Source organism: Corvus hawaiiensis, chromosome 9 (genome assembly GCF_020740725.1).
Source record: "Corvus hawaiiensis isolate bCorHaw1 chromosome 9, bCorHaw1.pri.cur, whole genome shotgun sequence".
Taxonomy (NCBI): domain Eukaryota; kingdom Metazoa; phylum Chordata; class Aves; order Passeriformes; family Corvidae; genus Corvus; species Corvus hawaiiensis.
The window spans coordinates 20,251,125-20,274,582 of record NC_063221.1 but is presented as its reverse complement, the minus strand read 5'-3'; the positions used below and the strand labels follow the sequence as shown (position 1 = coordinate 20,274,582).

The following is a 23,458-nucleotide window of genomic DNA, read 5'->3' as shown; positions in this document are numbered from 1 at the left end:
TGCTCTGATTCATACAAGCATGCTGGTTAAAATTGGTGATGCTTCAGACAAAATAAATGTTCACAGTAATGAATTTATACTTTTTAATAATGCAGAAGAGGTGAATTAAGAAATAGGGTGGCATGAATACATAGAAAAAGGCAGATTAATGTGGGCCAACATTTTCAAAAAGGACTTTCATGAATTAATTATAACTTCTCATTTGTTTAATACCTGGGTATTTTTTATGGATTATTGTAAGTATTGGGAAAAAAACCCCAACTCCTGCCACATTTTGAGCCATGAAACATCAAACAAGGAGAAAGGTAATAAATTGTTTGTCAGAAATGGCTAGAACAGTTGTGGCTAGAACACATCAATAGTAACTCACAAAAGGAGACTCAAAATTCTTTCATATTTAATACAAATCAGGGACCACATAATTAGCAACTTGTAAACACTGCAGGATTAGAAATGCTCTTAACCTAAGTTTATGCACATTTTGGGAAGTTTTCTGCACAGCTCCCAAGGCATGTGCACTGATATGTGTACACTGTGAAGGATTTAGTCAGGTGGGTTTTAATAACACAAATGGGATTCCTTTATGCCTCTGTAATATGTGCTTCTGTAATAATAAGCCTTTAACTAGAATTTACATGGGTCCATTTCTGTCTGGCTCCCAAGAGGTGTGCAAGGACTGTTCACAGCTTTGTACTAATATGCTTTACGCAGATCATTTTACGTTAATGTGGAAGTGTTCATTTTTTACAGAACACATGACAGGTAGACAGTATAGTTTCCTGTCAAAAATATGCCACAAAAAGGCAGCTACCAGTCGTAGTGGTCATTAGCAAAAACCTGGATTAAACTCCATATGGACAAAATCTGATTATCGAGACAACTTTCTACAAATGATGAGCAGACTGATTATAGAAAAGCACAGAGGATTACAGGAGAATGACCATATCAGAGTAAAAAAGAGCAGAGTTAGAGAGCTTAATCTGAGCAGAGTGGAACACGCCAACTGCAGCCAAGTAGGCTATGATGGCTCCATCGGAGCATAACAAAGTAGGCCAATAGTTTTGGCAGTGGGAAAAGGAGCGTGAGCCAAGTCTATCAGGAGGAAAAGAAGAGCTGAGAAGAACTGTTCCTTTGATGAGGAGTGGAATGAGCCAGCCTTTTTTAAAGAGAGAATCAGACCATACTCAGCAGAGGAGAGGATTGTATAGCAACAGCACTTAAAAAGCCTGAAATCATTATTACTTGATTGGAAAGAACCATAAGTATTATGCCAGAAGAAGCAGCTTTAGGTTGGAAACAGAGTCAAACCCCATGAAGTACTCCATGTAAAATAGCTCGACATGCAGGCAGACTGCTAACGAGAAAGTGGGTGAAGGCATGGCTTACAGAGCTTGTGGGAATGTGCGTTGATCGATGCTACTGACACCAAGATCAGTGATTCAACAAGGGTCTCTCATGGTATTTGCTTTCCATCCATATTTCTGCCATCTCCTCTGCCTTCCAATGGTACATTGAGGAGATAGGTAATCACAGAATTTTTGAGGAATGATTTTGAGAGAAATGTAATCTAGTAATTCTTTCCATTCATTGCAAAGTATGATGCAAAAGCGAAGTGAGGGGATTGCTCTAACTGTTCAGTCACAGACAAATGGAACCAAGCAGTAAAAGTCTAAAGTATTTTTTTCATGTATGTTAAAGCAAATATTTTCCATTTTATACCTCAGAAGCTTGCATTGAAGCAACAGTTAACTCTTTCCTTTAAATGATGAATTGTAAATCTGGGACAAGCAGATTTCTCTGAATAGGTGTTGGGGAGATGCGTCATGCTTCCTGTAAGAGAGCAATGATCCATGTAACAACCGTCTTTGTGCTTTAGTTTAATTATCTTTTATTTTCCTTTCACTCTTCCTATGATGATCTTCAGGTTAGAAGACAACAAGCAGTTCATAAAGCCATGATGAAGCATGGCCCAGAGCTGTCAGTGACATCCTCAATGTATGTGTATTGGTCATTGTGGCCAGAAGTCCACTGGAGTATCTTATCAATGCAAACTAGAAGTTTGGAACTTTGAGTTTAATTTTTAAAAAACAAAAACATAATAATAACCGTATGTTATTACCATTTGTTAATTTTTTTTTTTTTTTTTTTAGCTTGCACTTTATTCTGGGTAAAGAATTGCCTTGCAAATCCCTCTGGAATGATAAATGGTGGATGTTTTCCTACTTCTTCCTCTCCCAAAGCTCAATGCATGGCTGTGGTAATGATTAATCCTTGAGTATTCATTAGCTTTTCTGTATAATCCTGATCTAGGAATGACAGTAAGGAGGATTCCTTATAATAGAGTGATGTAATACTCTGGGAAATTAGACACTGAGAGTTCCAGTACAATAGTGTTACATTAAAGAGAGATAATCACAAGAGGAAAAAGTCTTACAGTGTCACAGCATGCCTATGAAAGTCTCTGGGTTATAGAATCAAAGAGTTTTCTACAACGCCCTGTCCATGTCAAGCTTTAATAAGGCATCTCATCATGACATTTGAAAAACCAGACTGAGTTTGCATTATTGTAGTAGCTTCAAGCCAGAACTGCAAATCCTGGTTGTGTCAGATAACCACTGTAAAAAAAAAAAAAAAAAAAAAAAAAAAAAATTAAAAGGAAAGGTCTCCTTTAATTCTCCAGGGACTGTCTATTATACACAAATCACTTTCAAGAAATGAGCTACAATTTGTGGTAAATTAACATTCCTGAAAGTGGATAGGAGCTGAATTTCTGCCAGAGAGTGAAGCTGCCCTAGAGACTTACATGTGATGCTAAACTGGAGCATCCAGGCAGCCATCTGATGAGGATTCATTTTGACCCATGTGTAAAAATAACAGTGAAGCCATAACAAAAGTCTCAAAAATTTATGTGTGAAAGCCTGTCTGAAAAAAGCCCAACAAGCCTCAACTATGTGCAGCAATTAGTAATATAAAAGATGCAAAATAATTGAAATATCACTTCATATAATTTTTAATAGAAAATAAGCAAGCAAGGAGCACTGGCAGTAAAGCAAGAAAGATGATAATATGTACAATGCCCTTATGCTATCTCAGTTTAAGTCTAGCCTGAAAACTTTTCTATCTGCATCAACTATTTAGGTTTACCTTCCTCTTTCCCCATTTTATAAAATACTTTGAACTGCCTGCTTGATGTTAAAAGCAGTATATAAATTGAAATGCTATTATGCTTCAGAGCAGATAAAGATATTTCAAATGCAAGGAAAAACTTTCAAATGAGACACACAATGGCTGGAAATGCAAACCAGATTAATCCAAGAAGTTTTGGGGGTTTAGTTCTGCCAGAGGAAAAGAGAAGTCAAGGGTGATGCTCTAAAGAATAGAGGAAGGGATATGAAACAAAATCATAGAGGATAGTAAACTAGCTGAATAACAAATGAAAGAACACACTGTCAGATGAGTCCAAGAGACCAGGCAGAAAGCCAGCAAATATGGTTGCAATATTAAAAGAAGTCATGAAAATCATCAAGAAAATTATAGACATATTAAATGTCTGTATGTGGGGAGGGAAGGGGCAAAAGCTAGTGGCACAGAGAGAGAGTTGTTGGATGGTTATATTTTACAGCACATGCAGAACACTCAGGGTTTGTCACAGTTCACACACGGCAGTAATGAGGGCATCCTAAATGTTAGATAAAATCTGGCCATGTTCAACTCAATGTGAGATTTGACATTGATTCTAACAGACCCAAGATTTCCTCCATTAAAGGAGGACTCTAATACCCGCCTCAATGAGGTAAGAAAAAGAAATATTTCATTTTGTAGAGGGCAAACTTGGACTCCAGTAGCCAAAAGGTCATATTCTTTTAAGCTTTGTTGCCCCTGTGAGGTCTAGGGACTTTGAATTTTAACAGCCATGTGCCTAGTGTGTAGAATAAGATCTCAAGATTTAAGTGTTCAGCTTTGCACTACGATATTCAGGTGGAATTAGTTAGGTAACAAATCAAGAGCACTGTCTTGAACTAAGCCAACAGGAGTAATCTTACACTACACATTGAAAAAAACTTGGGCTTCCCCAGACATGCCTAGTCAAAAAGCCCAGTTAATGATTTGGGGGTTTTTTAGCAAAAACTCTAACTGAGAAATAACTGTCTAATTAGCTCAGGCATGGCACAACACAAACACAGTCACACAGTATTGTTTCAGATCAGAAGGTTCTCATAGTTCACCAGAAGAAATGCCAGAGGACACATTCATCATCCCCAGCACACAGATGAGGAATATCTTAGGAAATACAAAGTAAAGCAATCTGTAACCCAACCCTTCCAACTCCAGATAAGAGGAAACAACTCCTAGGCATAAGCATTTGTTTGTATTCCTTGAATGAATTGTGCATGATTTTTTCTCTTTAAAGAGATGTTGGAGGACTTGTTGAATGCATATTAAACAATTCTTGACAAAAAAACCTCTGAAATAAATACTGGCAGTACAACCTGGAATACTTACCCCTTTTCAGAGCTGAATGCCCTGCTAAAATTGAGAGCCACGTACTATCTTTCATTCTTCCTGCTGATGAAGCTACTCTTGCTTAATCTGCTGTTTTTATTATTTGTTATCATACAATGTTATCTAGAAAGAAGGTGTATTTTAATTTCAGAAAGTCTGGTGACTCACTCGTGATGATTATGGCTTGTAAACCTCCTGATGTGTGGAAATGAACAGTTCCCAGGAAGTTAAGTGCATCCTTGTCTAGTTTTTGGTTTCTGATGGTGCTTAGAGAGATTTCCCACCTACAAGAGCTGTCCAAAGCATGTGCACAATGCATATCTGTATACACTAAAAGATGTCCCAGGTAGGAAAAAAAAGAAGCTTTTATGTACTTTTTTGGCATATAAAACCAGAAATCAAAAGGGGATTTAAGGATTATTGGACCCTAAACCTTAACTAAGTCTCGTTTTCAGTGAGTAAGGCATATATAAACATTCACTTTGCAACTGGTTGGAACATCAAAGTGCTCCAGCCCCTAGACTCTGTCTTCAGCCAGCTGGAAGTTCACTCTGCTTTCCCTAAACCAAGGATTACATAAGCACTCTATTTCATCCAAGATCACCAAAGCTTCGGCTGCTGAAACCGTAGCAAAAAACTCACCAAACTTTGCCTGAAAATAAAGGAGAAGTAACAAGGTCAGTCCCATTACCTGAGCTGCAGCTGCAAGGCTGTAGTTGTAGCTGGATGCAGGAGGGATTTCTCTGCATGCCTCAAACTTCTTGGACCTATTCCTACAAAGCGTGCTTTTGATCTCTCAGATCTCCCAAAGTTTTTGATTAATGAACTAACCCTCCATCTTCCTTGCTGCTGGGACTTTCCTCATGACTATTTGTCCTAGAGTCTGGCAGTCTTTCCCTAGGCAGCTTGTGCATGAATTATTACAATGTTCCTAATGCAAGGATCAACAAAACACCCTGTCTTATTAAAAACAAGATTTTCAAAATTATTATTTATGTATAGAGTTGCCTACTAAGATGTTGGTTTTAGTTACAGTGTTTGCTATATTTCATACGCTCCAATTTCTGTTTCTGTATCAGCCAGGGACCTCTCTTGGAACTTTTGTAAGAAGGAAATTCAAATAGCAAGCAAAACTATGTATTCCAAATAATTTTGGAGTTGTTGAGAGCTTACAGTTTTAAGGTTGAATATCCGTACACCAGATTAGAGTTAAGTATCACTCTGGAACCAAAAATACCTTTTTTGTCCCCTACTGGGAAAAAAACCCCAATTCTATTATTGGCCTAAGTTTCTGACTTAGATTTACGTAAAATTAAGTTGGATGCATGTTTTCACATTTCTAATTGTTTCTTCACCTTTAACTACTATAATTAGAGCTGTATTACAGATGAGGGAGATAAAAAGGTTAAGTACCAACACATTAAAAATAAAAAAAAACCCTGTTCAAAACACGTCTCAAATATGTAGAGCACAGGTTACATAAAAGTAAGTGGTATAAAAGTTTTAATTATGTTAACATTGGCCAGACTGTATCATTCACCTTGAACTGAACCATTCAAATCTTGCATTCTGACTCTGACAGTGGGTGAGCAAGGGTCAATGCACATATAACATACAAATACCCAGTCAATCAGCTGTATTCACCAAGTAATTATGTAAGGTGTTTCATCATCTCTGCCTCCTCATATCTCTGCTTATGAGCTGAGTCTGGGAGTTGCCCTCACCATCTGCACCACAGCTGCAGCCTGCTCTTGCAGTGCAGTGACCAAGTGCAACCTCCCCTGCAAAGGGGAAATCTCCAGGGCAGTCTGGGGGTCTCTCTTTAAGAATGTCCCCTGTTGCTGCCTGAAAAGACAAAGAGAGAGAGATAAAACTAGAATAATATAAGGCTGATGATCATAATCAATGCTCAGTTCTCCTCGAAATTCAAGTAGTTAGATAAAGAATTTGCTCTTTTTCTCCTATAGAGAATCATACAGCTCCAATGTGATAAAAAGGTATTATTATGGAAAAGCAGTTAAACAAAACAACGTATTTTATTGTCATAAAATCACAATATAACCCATAAAAGATTAATATTTTTAAGCATAAGTGTCTGTGAAATACATAAAGTAGCTGAAAGAAATGCTTTATTGGGATGTGATAGCCATTCATTGAATAGGTTATCAGCTTAATACATCAAAGCAAGGCAAGTTTCCTGTGAACAAGATTTGGGTTTACTGATCCTAAAGCACCTACGACATTAGGAAACAAAATCTGAAGAAAAAAAGCACTCTACTTTTTTTGTAAAATATGTCCTACCATTTTATGTACAGAAAAAGACATAGATATTAAAAAGTTACAGAAAACCAAAAAACCAACCCAAACAAACAACACAAGAGCAGAACAGACAAATGCATATTTAAAAAATAAAGGTAATAATATTAGATAAACATAGAAGATTACATGGTCTACTGCATGCTGGAGAGTCCTTTTCAGCAACTAACAATGTTGTTATGTTTAATTCCCAGTTCTGCCTTTAAATATTTACATCACTGTTTTTACTAACCCTTCTACTGTTAAAAGCTCTGCTGATCTGAATGGTGGTAAGGATTCAAGATTAGCAAGATTTGGGTTGGTTGAGGAACAAATTACTTGCAGCATCTAGTTAGAAATTGCTTCTCCATTGCCTTTATAGTCTCCTTTCTTATTTTTTTCCCTAATAAATGGCTCACAAACAGTGGCTATATTAGACAACAGTGATTAGGCCTAAACAATTTTTTAAAAGGAATCCATTAAAAACCCTTTTTGTAGCCCTTATCTTTATTGTGGGCTGTTTAGAGACTCCATCATGAAGACCTGTGAAAGCTATAAAGCCTGTATTCTAGGAAAATACATACAAGCATGAGAATAATTTGAACATTGTGTATATAAGCAATCAGTCCTTCTAAGACCAAGCCATAAATTTGCACAACTAAGAATTTGCTAGGGTCTATAAACTGGTATAGTCCTGTAGTCTAATACAAATGTGCTTTTTCAATTTTGTGTAGTTCAGACTGAAAAGAATTGCTTAAAAATCACATATTTGAACAAAAAGACATTAAATTAGAATCTTTCACTGAAAAGCATTATTGCTAGAAAAGAATGTAATAAATCCAAAACAAGTTTCATCTGAAGAAAAATTAAAAGAAAGAAAAATATTTACAGAGAATTTTGGACCTGATTTGCAATAGGAAACACGTTTTTTACAGAATGAAAATTAGTTTCGTCTCATATGGAAAGTATATAGCTGTCCTTGTCCTTCAGCCTCTTCACTCCTTGCATAGTGCAGCACTTTTTAGGGTTGTTCTAGCATTTGGGAATTCCAAAATTCTCTAGCATTCCCTCTTCATGCCTCCCAATTCCTCCAATTTAGCAAACAGTTGTGGAAGAACAGAGCACACATAACACGCTTTTACTACTGAAAACAATTAAATAAAGTATTAACATTTGCACTCCTTTATCAGTAGTCACGTTTTTACTATTGAAAACAATTAAATAAAGTATTAACATTTGCACTCCTTTATCAGTAGTTCCAAAATGAGATAGTAAATAAAGTTGCAACCTAATTAAACCATATTCATGTTACCGTATCTATTTTTTACCAAGTGTCCTAGACAGCTGTACCTTACAAAACAGATATCAGAGATGTCTAAAGAGTAAATTCTCATTAGGGAGGTACTATTCAGCATGCATCTTCTTGTACTCATATAAAAAATGTTTAAAATGCAATTTTACAGCTCCTTTTGTAGCAAAGTACAAATAAGTAAAGCAGAATAAAAATATGTTTCCTGTTCATTGTTAGCATGAGATATTTCTCCAGTGACAAAAGCAAGGGAGTCCCACATGGAATGCTATTATTTCTGTCTTATCATCTCACAGTGAGATACCACAAGTCCCAGCATATTAGGGTTTTTCTTATCTTCCCACTCTAGTGGTCATGTGCCTATATCAGAGTCCCAGATTTCACTCTAAAACAGAAATGCTCTTGCACTCAATTTAGGGTGTGAATTGATTCATGACTCTTCACAGCTTGTGTTGCTGGTACAGTTTCTAACCTACTTTAATATCATTATCTAATAGCAATAAGAGATTTTGATAGCATAAGCAACAACTCAGAAGCGTAACTAGCTCACACAACAGAAATTTACTGGAAAAAAACCTGTATTTCAAGCACTTAACCATGGCTGCTGTTTCAAAAACCTGTGACTGGCACCTTATTTCATCCCCAAACATGTCATTTTGACTCATTCATCAAAAGCACTTACTTCAGTCTCAGGCAGCTGCAAAACCGTTTGAGGTTATCTTGCCAGAGAAGGAGCCTTCATATCCTGCTTGACTTAAAAAGCACCTTTGCTCTTTACATACCGGAAGGTAAATACACTATAAAAATGCCAAGGCCCACCACAGTTCAGATATTTGAGAGCCTCATGAAGAAAAGGCACACAGAGAACCTGAGTAGATGCTGCCCATGAACTTTTCAAAGAATGCAAGAACATAATTCTTGCGTCTCTGAGGTGAGCAAGTCATCAGCTCACTCCTAATTCATTCTGCTCTTAACAAGCTTATAGAGCAAACCACTACAGAGAAATGTGTGCTTTAAAGAGAGACCAACAGCACCACCACACCCCAGCCATGCTGTGAATCTTCTCAGGAGACAAGAGCTATGCATGGCACTGTGTAGCATTTATTATTAACAGTAAGCAGCAGCAGCAATATAATTAAAAATTCCTCTCATTTCTTTCAGTTTGCAAAGCAAAGGATGAGCAGATTTGAACAATGTTCCTAAGGATAAAGCAAATACCCAGTCAGACTCCAGAGATGGGACCTTCTTAGCGAATGTTATGTTCGTGTTGAGATCTCCCTGTTCATGAAGATAGGGGGTCCTACCAGAAATGATAACAGATGCTTACGTTTACCAGCATTAGCAGATGCCACTTTATTAAAGACAGCATTGGAATGAACTCCACGAGTTTGAATTTCATAAAGTTTGTTAAGGAAATATTTTTGAAAACAGAGAGAGAAACTGTGTTCTAATGATGTTCACATGTTTCCCCAAAGAATGAAAGCTGATATGTGCAGGCGTCGAAAGCATTACATTCTAATTTCATTACAGCGGGGGAAGGTACCTAGAAAAAGCACAAAAGTAAATGCTGTTGACCTCCCTGACAAGAGGCTGAAAAGGAACCTGCTCTGGGAAGCCAAGACTTTTTGCCTCTGTAACAACTGGGTAGGTGATGGCTGTCTTGGAAAATTTATGGTATCATATTATTTATAGCAGATGTCCTCTAAAAGCAAACAGTTTTGCTTTATGCTCCACAAATCTTATGGATAATTGAACAATGTAATGTGGAGGCTCAGTATTGCTGCAAATATCAACATAATTTTCTAAAATCGATTATGAGTGAAAAGAGAAAAAAAATGTCCTGATACTGATCCAAGGCTCGAAGATAAAAGGTTAATCAAAACAAGACCTTTGTCTGTGCTTTCTAGAAACTTGTTGTTTTAAGTGGAAAAGGTAAAAGTTGAAACTTTGTATGGAGCCCACTAATTAAATTATCATTTACCCCAAATGAGTCTTGCAGTTCCAATAAAGATGATCAGATGACAAAATAAGCCTTAAGTAGCACAAGCAGTTATGGTCATAGACCTATAACCCAAGAGTTTATTTTGGATATGTAACTTTTTGTTCAGGCGTAGTCCTACTTGCATCTCTTACTATAACTAAGTGAAACAAGTTCAAATGATCAATTCCATTTTCTTAGTGGAACCCATATGATAAACTTCTTGTTCACTTCAGCTATGGTGCTTTTTTCTTGAGAAGGCATTGATGAGCTGCATCTTGCAGAAACAGCATCATCTCAAACCATTTAAAAGATTCAAGAGCAATTAAATCCGACATAATCCCATGGAAAAGTTTTATCAATAGAGAGGATGGATTAAACAGGAAGCATCACCTTTCAATATCAAAACTTTAATTTCTGATGTTAAACTCCTTCCAGTTTCAAAAGATAAAACTTGAAGCCCTTGGATGTGAACAAAACTGCTGTTGATGGAGTGTTTGTTTCCTTCATTTTTCCTCTAATTAGCAAAGTTGAAGGTGGAAATAAATGAATTTTTTGAAAGTAAAATAGAAATGGACAGAAAAAATACATCTGTGAATTTGCTGTTCATTATGCATGGTTTGTAAGAATGCATATTTCAAAAAGAAAGTATTAAAGTAATTCTGCTGTTCTGTTTTGCAGGTCTTCCTGACAGTTTAAGCAAAAAAAGGGTTTAATCTCTCTGGATTGCAAAAACAGAAACCCCTGACAAGGACAAGAGATTGGCAGAATTCGTAATAATATATTTTTACTTATGTCACATATTTGTAATTTCAAGGACATGATTCACAATGACCCTATTGTAATGTTGCGTAGGCATTGCTCTACACTGATTTGCATTAATATCTACAGAAGAGTTTTCCTCTCCTAGTACTGCTTCAGAGGATATGCTTGTCATTAAAATTCTGGTCACAGATGTGGGTTAAAATATCTCTAACCTTTACAAATGTATTATGTGGCACTACTGACATAGCTTTTATTGCAGATAAAATCTATAACAAATCCTGTGTGTGACAGGAGAGGAACATGATTTTGTATTAAACTCAGATGATAGAGATGCATTCCTTACTTGTACTTTTAAAATGCTTTGGATATAGTAACAATGAGTTAGGCTTTCTACTCCATTGCTGTTAGAAAGCCATTAAATCTATTCTTTTCTCTTTTTTTTATTTTTCTGCTTTGGTGCTTTAATAAATTCTTCTTAAACTGTCTTTCAGGAGAGGACATACAAGAGTGGAAATATTTCACCTCACTTCCAATCTTGGTTGAATACATCAGAAGTAAACAAGAAATCAGTTTATTAGGATGGACTATGTAACATCCATCAAGGAAAATCTTTTATAACCTACATTGAACACAGACCAGGATCCTCTCCTTCTGTTTCCTGACTTCGATTCACATGTCTAAAAGGGTCTTACATTAATGCTTATTTCCCCAGTACTTTTTACACATTCCACTGTATAAACTGTATTTTGAACATCACTTGTCTCGCCCATACATGCTGTAGGAAGGTAGTGCTTTCCCCATTGTTATAGTCACACTACTGTAATCCTGGATATTTTTCAGCAAGAAGGTTTCATCAGTTTGCAAAGTGAAGGCATGCATGGAAACTAGCACTTAACAGACATTATTCCCCAATAATTTTTTTTTCTGCAACAAGACTACCGTTCTTGCTTATATCAACCAGGTCTGATTCCACCCTTGTTGCAAAAGAGTGGTTTCCACCAGATAAGGTGCCAGTTTCCTTTGGTAGTTATATGGGCAAAGCTAACACAAACATTTTACAACCAGATCTAGCACTGTAACTTTGTCCTTAAGAGAGGTGAAGCTGTCATCGTGCAGCTGGAGCAGAGTTCTTGCTGCGGGCTGAGACCTAAATACTGCAAGTTTGTTGTTCTTACCATGTAGAGCTGGAGACTTGACTGGCTTATGATGTCAAACACACTTCAGGATGAGTCTGTCCTAATGAGCATAATATAGTATGGTCATCCATTCCACAGCATAGTTGGGATCTGTGTCAGAGCTTGTGACCATACTAATGCATTGTCCATATGGTTATATAAATACAAAAGCTTACTGCTTTTTATTCTGTTTTTAAAGGAAACAGGGTCATATTAAGTGATTGCTGCTGCTTCATCTGTCACGGTGGACTCACAAAATATATTTGAATCTCATATTTACTGGTAGAAAGAGCAATATCTGCGTTAGTAGGTTACCTTTAACTTCAATGTCTTTTCTTTGGGAAAAGGAACTAGAAAAGGGGGGAAACTTAACCAAATAATAAATTAAATTAAATTGCTAATAGTGATTATGGCATTTTTAATTTCCACCCTAGGGACCAGAGTGAGACAAAGGGATACAGAAAGTATATCTGAAAGTGAAATCCAGTGCCAGGACTCTTCAGATCAGTCCAAATTGGTTTGTGCGCATTGAAAAAATCCTCGCAAGGGGAAAGGAGTATTTCACTCAGATGCTGTCCGATCTCTGGATCTTTGATCCTCAAGCACTTCTCTGTCCTTGTACAGCCCCTAGCACCTTGGATATCCAGGAGCACTCTAGGGTTGTGGAATAATTAATTGCACATGCAGGGAGGAATAAACTCCGAAGAGTTTATACAATTGTCTTCAGAACCTTGCAGAAGCAGTCCTTATTGACAGTAATGAAACCACACAAAGTTTTGTTAATTAATAATGCTCAGTGATGAAAGGGTGTGGGGAAGAGAATCAAACAAAAACCAATGAAGAGATGGCACTGGAAGTTACAGAATTACTGAATTTAGAAAGGGATGAGGTGCGGGATTTGGCTGATTAAGTTGATACTCTTGAGCTTGAAGGTTCCTGATGTCTTTTTCCACACAGAAGGGAGGTGTTTTGAAAAGGAATTCTCAGTCTGTGGTGTATCAAAAATACATGTTGCTCAGCACTGAGGTGTTGTCCAGTGTGCTCTGCTCACCTCTGCTAGCATGGGACAGGGCTGTGCAGAGCTAGGAGAGAACCCTTCAGGGCACTCAGAATGCGAGCAGAAAAAGTGAAAGCAAGCACTCCAGTGTCTTTAACTGCTATGCTCTTCTTATTTAACCCTTCCTTCAGTGCAGCAAGAATTTGTCACAGGAACTGGGTACTGGATATTCAAGTGGAAGACCCAGGATATGGCCCACCACTGAGCTGCCATCTGCACCTCTCCACTCACTGCAAGGCTGCTGAGTGCCGGCACTGCTATGAGCTAAGGAACAGGTCATGATAACAGATGCTTTGGGCCCCACAAGTGGGTAGTCAGTTCTTCCCAGTGCCCTCTCACAATTAATGTTGGCTTGTAAAGTCTTAAGTCAACTTCTGTTCTGGTGAATCCCACGTAAGTATGTATATAGTTTGACGTTCCGATTTAGACACAGCAGAATGTACACTCAGTGACTCATTTCCTTGTCTGAACGAGTGTGAATTAAAATCAAGAACTCTCAAATTATTTCAGTGTTTCAAGTCATTTCATCGACAAGTTTTCAACTCCTCTCAGATCAATTACTTAGCCAGAGAACTGAAAAACAAAATTTTTGTAAAATAAAGTATTTTACCAGTGATAGCAATGTTTCTTCTTCTCTGAAATGTCTCTTTTGAGAGTGGAAAGAATTTGAGGGGCTTCTTGATGGAAAGAGGATTATTTAGATAAAAGGTCCCCAACCCTGCTTTCGAATTTTCTCTGCAATTCGCTTACTTAATAAGATTATGGAAACAGATACCATTTTGTTGTTGTTGTTTTAAATTTGTTTAATTTAGTCATGATGCTAAATCATTTCCAGAATTCTTCATGCAGTAAAGTAATTTGAGATTTTCAGAGAATAGTCATTGAGGCCTTATCTAAATACCAAATTCCCTACCTGTAGAGTGGAAATCATAATGCCAAATCTATTTTTTGGAGAAAGTCTAAAGTTTGGGAAATTCTAAAGAAAAGTGTTGTATGAAATGTATACATACATAATATTTGTATTACATTTCCAAATAATTTATTTATTTAAAAATACATAATATAATTATAGACTTCCTGATATTATTTAAAATTATATTTATTAACTCTATTATTCATATACATTTTAATATCAAAAGCAAAATCCTGATGAAAAATGCCCAAAGGGTTTCCAATTAATGTTATTCACTTATTGTCAGGTTCTACCACCACTGACAGCAACTTCATAGAGATGTTAATGAATTTTACATGATATTCATGAGAATGAATGTCTTTCTCATCGAATAAGATGTACGAGGTTCTGGCCAGAAAAGTGTAACTGAGTTTGCAAAAATGTTAAGAGGTAGTACATTTCTGAGAGAACAATTTGCAGTGTGCATGGAAGAAAGCTGATAGTACTTTATTATACTGTAAATTACATAATTTTTCTCCATATACTGTATTTCTAGAGAAATAGGAGAGGGAATTTGCCTTGGTTTAATGCCTTTTTCAGGGGTACTGGACACAGATGGGTACATTTGTATCAGTCTAAAGTGTTGTGTCAAGGAAGATAAAAGTCGCTATAAATAAAATTCCACGGCATTTCAGTCTTCGCTCTTACAAAATGCTGGATGAAAAAAGTCACCAACAACTAAAATAAAAACCAATTTTATTTCATTTTTCTTTGGTAGAAACAATTGCAGAAAAATATTGCTGAATTTCTATTTTTGGCAAAAAAAGTAGTTTTATTTATTAATTATAACAAAAGTTTTTGTTCCATTTTCTACTTGATTCTCTATAATCTGTTTCCTTTAAATACAGTCTCTCTTTATAGCCACAAGAATAAATACAGCCTGATTCAGATGTGTGACATTCCATTGAAGTCAACAGAGCTGCCTTTCTATGACGGATTTTTCTTTCCATCTCTGTGTCATATGTAGTCATGTCAGTGTGATTCAAGACAAATGAGCTCTCCACACAGGCCAGATCCTGACAGGTACTGAGTGCCTGAAACTCAAACCAGCTTCAAAGGAAGCACTCATTACCTCCTGGAATATCTGGCTCAAAATACAGTATTTCCTTGTATTTCTCCATAATTACCCTAGGAAATACTTCGAATAGTACAAATATTGAGTTTAGCCAACTGCCAGAGCCAGCCTTAGTGGTCTTGGATAGATCTGTGACAAGTTGCATTTGGTTCTTTTTTGACACCTTTTTCTCTCCTCTTCCTTCTCTACCATGCACACACAACAACCATTTTTCATGTAACTGTGCCCTGTAAACCCAAAATATGTTTTAGGGGTCTTTTGGGGGTTAAGATACAGACTTGCACTGTGCACAAAGGCTGAGTCCACATATGTGCCTCTGTCTCAGCGTTTTTGGGGCAGGTGATATCTCTAATCCCCAGAATGCTTTCTTTTTGCAAAAGTGGAACCTGGCTGCCTCTAGCTGTCATCAGCTTGCAGTAGTCCCTGTTATAATAAAGGAAAATGCCAGCAATAAACCTATGTCACCTGCTCCAGGAATTGAAATGTTCCTCTCCTTTCCCAGCCATCCCACAGCAGTCAATGTTCTGGGCTGCGATTCGTCCAAGATCAATTTTTCAAAAACCTGCTAGGTACATCCGGTAGTGCTTTATAAATTACTCTTGTTCTTGCAGAGGAAGTTTTGGAGCTCAACCCACTACAGCAGCAAAGACCTGCGTTCAGCTATAGATAAGGGAGAGAAACAGAGCTGGGTTATTTCAACCTGAGCCAGGACTGGCAGAGGAGAGAGCTCTGCTGTGCAGTTCCCTAGCTTGAAACAGCACCTACATGACATGACTGAACCTGCCCTCAGCTTCTTTCAGCTGCTCAGTGCTGTTGCAAACAACAGCACCTTTGACAATCCAGCCCAAAATAATCCAAATTATATTTGCAGTGGTAAACATTTCTAAGGCTTCTGGATGTGAACAAATGGACATAATCCTCCTTACCCCTTCCCAGTTTTTCCAAAGACACGACTTGTCTGCATAAATCAGATCTGCTGAATAAAGTGCCAGTACTGTAATAAAACCATGAATATTAATAACAGGACAAAGCATACGACAAGGTGTCACGAGAGAGTGACACAGTAAGGAAAAGGTGGATAAGCTTTACACTCTTCATGGAGTAATTTCTTTGCATTACATAACCCAGTGGAAAAGGCTAAAGTGATTGTTTAAATTCAATCTTCAATATTGCTTCTCTGCAAAAATAAATGTGATGAATTAAAAAGTAAGACTTGCATGAAGAATAGGTTTGCCTGAATTCCTGAGCAAACAGAAAACTAGTCCAGAAAGATTTCTTTAAAGACCGATCAACTAATTTGTTTGACCTTATTAACTCTTCCTTAGCAATTTTGTTGATTTTTGCCCATCAACCCTTTGCTTCAAATCAGCTTCGACGCTTATAAGGAATACAGTTTGGTAGTATGCAAATCACTTTTAATGAAAAAGAGCTTCCTAAAGGCAGCCAAAGAACTGAAAGAAATTCATCCAGGTGCTGCCCAAACTGTTTTCATTCACTTCCGAAAGGCAGGAGTTGGGTTGCTAAAACAAGTAGTGAGAGGAAGTAATAGAAATACTTCAGGGAACAAGAGTCCCTGGTAAAAAAAAAAAAAAAAAAAAAAAAGGTTGCTAGATTTTCTATTCAAATCTCCTGGGATGAGATTCTCAAAACAATGTCAGCATAGACATCAAATTGTCACTAACTGTAATGGTAAATGGGTATCAACATCCATTAGCTGCTTGTTAAAAAGGTCCCAAAATAAATGTGTTCATCTTTGACACGGCAAACACAGCACTGCTCCTGATACTCAACTGGAATAAAAGACCACAGATCCATTTAATTAATCCATCTTCTCTGGAAACTTGCTGTTGCTTCTTCACAGGTGAAACCTCAGTTCAAAGGTAAAACGGAAGGTTGGGGGCCTGGCCTGCCCTAGGTGACCTGGATTGCTCTTTGAAGGAATTGCTCTTTCTCTCTCTTCTTTTTGAGTATACAGATAGTTAGAAAGATGAGGCTCCTAGTGTTGTATTTAAATTAAAATTTTAATGTCGGGTTTTATTAATAAACTACAGGATTAGCAAGAAATTAAAATTCTTAGTCTTTAAAAATATCTTTTTATTTACACCTTTGGCCTTGGCCCCATTAAATAAATGTTAGAATCACAGAATGATAGAATGCTTTAGGTTGGAAGAGACCTTAAAAGCCATCTAGTTCCAGCCCCATGACATGGACAGGAACACCTTCCACTAGACCAGATTGCTCCATCTAACCTGGCCTTGAACACTTCCAGGGATGGGGCATCCACAGCTTCTCTGAGCAGCTTCTCCCAGGAGCCTTCTCTTCCCCAGGCTGAAGAGCCCCAACTCTCTCTGTCTGCATAAGAGAGCTACTCCAGCCCCTGATCATCTTTGTGGCTTCCTCTGAACTCATTCTAACAGGTCCATGTCCTTAAGCAAGGGACCCCAGAGCTGTTTCATTTGTTTCATTTTAATGCCTGTGGAGCTGCTTTTTAACCATTAATTTTAGGAACTGTGTACAGTTACACTGAAATTACTAGAAACAAAAGAGGAAACTAAAGATTAGCCCTAAACATTTCAAGAATCAAGGTATGAAATGGGAACATTCTCAGCTGAGTGGTATTTAATATACTTGATCATCATACTTTGCTGAAATTAAATAGCAAATCTCAAAATGGTGCTTGAGAAATGAACATTTCATATCCTAAAGTACTACATTGGTAACTGGGGAGAAGAGAGGAGACTGCTGTCTGTTGTTGGTACAAATATTATTGTGTTCACTTGACTAATCTTCTGTTCTTCTGCACAGACCAAAACTAACAGACTCTGTTGAAGGGGGATGAAACAGGGAAAGAAACAACATGAACTAATGCCAGGAAAACACCAAAAGTCTCCAAGTGAGTCAGTCACTGAAAACATCTATCTGTAATGTTAACAGATCTATGTCTTCAATTGCACAGACAAAGGTGAGAAAGTGGTGAAGTCATTAGGCAGTCCTGAGCTGCAGAAAAGGCCCTGAGACACCTGGAGGAGGGGACTTGGTACTCCAGGGAAACAACTGGGGATGCAGAATCTGGAGCAGGGTGAAGAGCTAAAAAAGGTTTACAGGGGAATATGTGGGGGAAGCCCTGATGCAGGTAAGGAGGCAAAGACCCATGGAAGATAATTTAGATTTTGCTGCCACTGAAAAAAGTCTGAGGGAATTATCAGATATCCAGTTCACTCCTTGAACCATTCCAGCAATTAAAGGCAAAACCACTAATATATTTATGGAGAGAAGAGACACTGGATCTTTTATAATGACAATAGAGTCACTCTTTTGTCTTGTTTGATGACATTATATCCTAAGACACAAGTGGAAGAAGCCTCAGGTAACTTTGAAAATATAGCTCCACTTACACAAAAACTCACTGATCCCTTTCTTTCATGCAGTTTAGCAGATAAGATTTGTTGCAGTTGGTCATTCAAAAAAAAAATGTGTCAGAGCTCTATCAAATGTTATGTGATATCAATCAGTGTAATCAGATGTGATGACTACAGTACTAAAGAACTCACTGTGAATTCTGATAAAAAATCTTGAATACTAGTAGATAACACTTCTAAAATAGAGGGCTTCTGAAATTTTCCTAATCTTGGTAAAACAGAATCCCACATAAAACAAATCAAACGTCTTGGATTTTTTATTTATCATTCATCATGCTGTTTCTTAATTTTTTTTCTTGCTGAATTCATCTATATACATACAAGTTTTCACTTATATATCTAAATAAGAAAAACTTCAGGCACTTTAGAAATTTAACATAATACTTGTTGCAAGAACTAGCCAGCCCTCTGAGGTGGATAATAAAGACAGAATAGATTTATGAAAAGAAAATCAAAATCTAAAATTATTTTTGTTTTAAACAATTAAAAAATATGTGCATTTAGTTTTCATAGATTTATGTAATATTTGTTTTCAATTTGCTTTTAAAAATATTGGAAAGTAGATAACAATATAATTATGAATAAACTTTCCCTTATTGCCTTTTTTGTTTCTGTTATGATGATGCTTATGGGTGGACTTGTTACATAATCTTATTTGGAAGTCTGTGGTATTATACCTTATTCTGTCACCAGATATTTATGGTAGTTTTTCTTTCCCTAGGTGGTGTTCCTCAGAGTCCTTTCCAATGCTCAGAGCCTCACAAGACATAAAACTGTTTCTCAGGGTCAATTAGCATAATTATATGGAACACAGTGTCTATGTGAAAGCATTCTATCTTTAATATGGAGATATCCTGTGTTATTTTTATTTCTTCTTTCCTGTCTTTTCCTGCTTTCTCTATTCCATACCTCATTTTCAACCATTTCTTAGTTTTACTGTATTAAAAAAACTGTTGATTCTATTATTCCTGTTTAACTAATTAAATTTAATGAATCCCTTGTTTGGCAATTTCTTGTCTTAGTCTGGTTAAGAAATGTATTTTGTTTCGTTCTGAGCAGGGTAACAGACTGGCACCAAGAAATGTGTTGAGGCCATTTATATGCAGATTATCTGCTGTCCTGCTTCTTTCACTAGGTGCCATAAATTAACATTCAAATTTTGCTACAATTTTGTCAGGTTTTTTTTTATTCATTTCATATGTATTTAATCCCACATCAGCCTCAGTTCTTCTGCAATATGTGCCATATTGTAGCAGCTTTTTGGCTGCCACTGATGATTTTCACATTCCTTTAGTGTGAGGTTTTAATTCTGCTAACACTTTTGTTAATGAAATACATTTCACTTAATGGAATTAAATGCATAGTCTGTCTATTGCTCATTACACAATCCAGTCTTAGAGTCTGGATTTAAATTTCACCCTTCTTCCATAAAGATTATGCACCACATTTTGGCCTAACAGGCACTCTGTTCTTTGTATAAAGTGTGGGAAAGCTGTCATTACAAGTAAAACACCAGTAATTGTTTCAATGTTCTCTGAAATGCTTTATTTTATTCCTTTTTCTTCTGTTACTAAATATGTTTAAAATGCATTTTCTTTACGTGGGGTTTGGAAGTCTGAACTCGTAATTTGATCACCTACAAACATCACAGGTAAACCTCAAACTATCCAGAACATCCTTTTTTTTCCATATTTTCAAAATATAGTATGAAACTACTTAAGACATTATCTCTAAATTAAGAAAAAACTTATGTATCTGCAAGCACACAGTAAAATTAAAGTCATACAGGAAAATTAAAGTCATACAGGAATTTATCAGTCAAATAGTTTCACACTAGGCACCAACTTTCTTTCTTTTTTTCTAGATTGCACATTTTGTGAAAAATCCATGGAACAATTTTTTTCAGTTCAATTTTTGTTGAGATGTGGATTCTTGGTGAATTCCCCATTCATCACCTAATATCTCCCCAGAGGGTTAAATTTGAGCCTCTTCCAAGCTAAAATCTGAAGATTGGCTGCTGTTCAGACAGGTTGTTTCTAAGGTGATTAATTTTTGTTTTTAATGAAGATTTGGTAAAAGTTGGGGTAAAAAAAGAAAAGCCTTTGGAAATTTCATGTTTCTTCAGGTAGAATTCATCTCTAATTGGATTCTTTTCTCTCTCAGACCTACAGAATTTGTGATTCTCTGCAAAACAGCCCCTTTGGACTTACGACAGGTGGTGGGAAAGCTGGGTATCTGCCTCACAAGATTAAGAGAGTTTTGTTTCTTTGTTTGTTTAAATTAATAGAAGGACCTTTTTTTAATTATTATTATTATTCTTTCTGGGATCTACAACTTCCAAATGAAAATTAAATCTTCTCCCCACCTTTGCTACTATCAGTGAGTTTATCTAAGCAGAAGAGTGAATATATTACCATAGTTACTCACCTGAGACAGGGAAAACAGGGTCCAAAACTCTCAGCCAGCTGCACCATTGCTGCACCACATTTGTTCACCTCTACAAAGAGACCTGCAAGGGATCAAAGGCTTCCTTAGAGCCTTCCGTGGCATCTACACCACTTTATAAAAAGTTCTCCAGTTTAACAAAGCAGCTTTTCTCAATGAAATTTCTTCAGCCAGAAAATCTCTGACTGCCTTGGACTCCTTCAAAGGCTTCATTTAGAGGGTCACCAAGGATCTGATTTCCTCAACTTTTCTCCTTAGGAAACCAGATCATAGGCTCTTCATTCTGGAATTAATAAGCTCTGATGGAAGTGCTTCAGGTAGAATCTTTTGATATTGGTTATTTTGAATGTTTGGGATTTAGTTACAGCTTGCATATGAATTTATGATAAGTTATAAAAAATCCAGGATCTCTTATTATATCTGAATGTATTTGTTTGCTACTGATGTTCACATCTGCCTATATTGAGAACAGGAATAAACAAAAATAGCACCAACAGCATTACATTGGTGTTTTTGCATATTAATCTAACTTTGTAGGTACTGAGTTATATCTGCTGGACTTTCCTTTCTGGGATGCAGCAGATAATGTGATAGCCAGTTGTTAGAAGGTATTTGGCTTTTCTGCTGTTATAACCATGATTGGTTCTTTTCTGCTTTTCCATTGTCTAATCAACAGAGAATTGTTAACAGGGTGTACAATTGCAGAGCAAGGATGTTCAGGGGGGATTTAAATAAATCAAAGGGATCTCTTTTATAAGTGAATCAAAATCAAGCCTCTTGTAAAGTTAAAAAATGTTTTCTTGAATTTCTTTGTCCATTTTCTCTAATCTTTTCTACAACTTCTATTCTCTCTGCCTGACTTGCTCTGTGATGTCAGTCATGGCTAAAAGTTAATATGCTTTTCTCATTTCTTTTGCTCCAGCAATATTTTCCTGGTAAACTGCACTCTTGTCTTTTCCTGCTACATTATCTTGCTGCTTTCTATGTTTCTTTTCTTTCTTAGTTTTCTTGGATGGAGTGCCTAACAGATTCTGTACTGGATGCTAAAATAATTGTTGTATCTATGACATAATCTATCCTTATCAGACAGGTTTCAAAATGAAGGGTAGAAGTGGGAAGAATGCACAGTGCATCTACAGACAGCATATTCTGAAGCATGACAGATACACCGTTGAGTCTGCTCGGGTCTTCAGCACCACCAGAGACACTGATTGGCACTGAAAAAGGGGGAGGGAGAAGACACATGACAGGTCACCGAGTTCAATGGAATATATTACAGAAACTGGAAACAAAAGATGAAGAATCTCTCAAGTCTAGTCTTCTAATTGCATAGGCAACCAGGTGAAAGGACATCTTTAATAGAAGAATCATTCTCCATTAAAACACATTTAATTTTTTTTTACCCCTACTACAGCTATTGGGAGTCTGGAAAATTCACTTTTCTATGGTTGAAATCCTCCCTGCATTTCTTATCTAAGCATGAGCTGCTTTTCCATTTGTCAGCCTCATTCTATAGTCTTAGTCAACTGTTTTCCAGTCTGGTGTCTAACAAATACATTTACAGACTCCAGTCATATCCTCTTTCAGCTTTTTGCTTAGTCAGACAAAAGCAGCAAAGTATTTTACTCTCTTCCATGAATGGTGACTCTGCAGTCTGCCAGCCACTGCAGTTGCACCTCCTTGCAAATATTCCAGTTTTTGCTTATTTTCTTGATTCCAAGTGACAAAGACCATGTACAGAATTTCAGATAAGGCCATACTCCCAGGTCTTTACATGGCATGAATATTCTTTTTTTTTTAATTATTACAGAAAAATGTACTACCGCATTTCATGTGTGTATAAAATATCCAGGTACTTGTATTTTATATAATCAAAAAACCCACTTATCCTCTTTTGTAAGGACTTTGTTTCCTAGCTTACTGGAAACTATAGATTTCATACCTCTTCTCTTCATGGCTGAATCTTAAAAAAAGATTGATTGAAAGACCAATTTTTGAGAATTCCTGCTAGTAAATTTCCAGCAGTTTGATGCTGCTTCTTTCAATGCCACCTGTTGCTATCTATCCATTAGACAATCTCTTATCCACTTTACAACTCTTCTCCTAATCCCCTGCTTCCTATGTAATGCTGTATCATATGCAGCACAGATATAGATAAGATTTATCACAAATCTTTTGTTTAGAAAATCAGTTATCTTATTAGAGAGTGATAACAAATTCACTGGGTACATTCTATCTTTAGTAAATCCTTTTTGTATGTTATCCCATTTTCCATTTGCCTCCCTGTCTTCAATTACTTTTTCCTTCAAAATTTCTTCTAAAGCAACTGAGGTCAAACTAATGGGTTTGTAGCTGCATAGGTCTCCTTTTATAAATGGATAATACATTTGCTTGTCTCCAGTCAGCCAGTGTCATGTCTGAGCTGCTTCCTACCAGGACTGGGATTTCATGTTCCCTTTCTTGTCAGACTGTGGAATGGACTTTA

The 23,458-nt window shown here is 36.7% G+C and overlaps 2 long non-coding RNA genes across 2 annotated transcripts in view; one reads left to right on the top strand and one right to left on the bottom strand.

The window, feature by feature from the left end:
- Window positions 1–2,539: 2,539 nt before the first annotated feature.
- LOC125330480 overlaps window positions 2,540–23,458 on the bottom strand; it is a 63,860-nt gene continuing 42,941 nt past the window's right edge. Inside the window, exons 3-4 of the long non-coding RNA XR_007205559.1 lie at window positions 20,956–21,037; window positions 2,540–2,615 (exon numbers count right to left, since the gene is read on the bottom strand). This is a non-coding gene — a long non-coding RNA (uncharacterized LOC125330480). The remainder of the gene's footprint in view (window positions 2,616–20,955; window positions 21,038–23,458) is intronic.
- Window positions 5,368–16,686, top strand: LOC125330479. The gene is made up of 2 exons (XR_007205558.1): window positions 5,368–10,858; window positions 11,342–16,686. It is a non-coding gene; the product is annotated as an uncharacterized LOC125330479 (long non-coding RNA).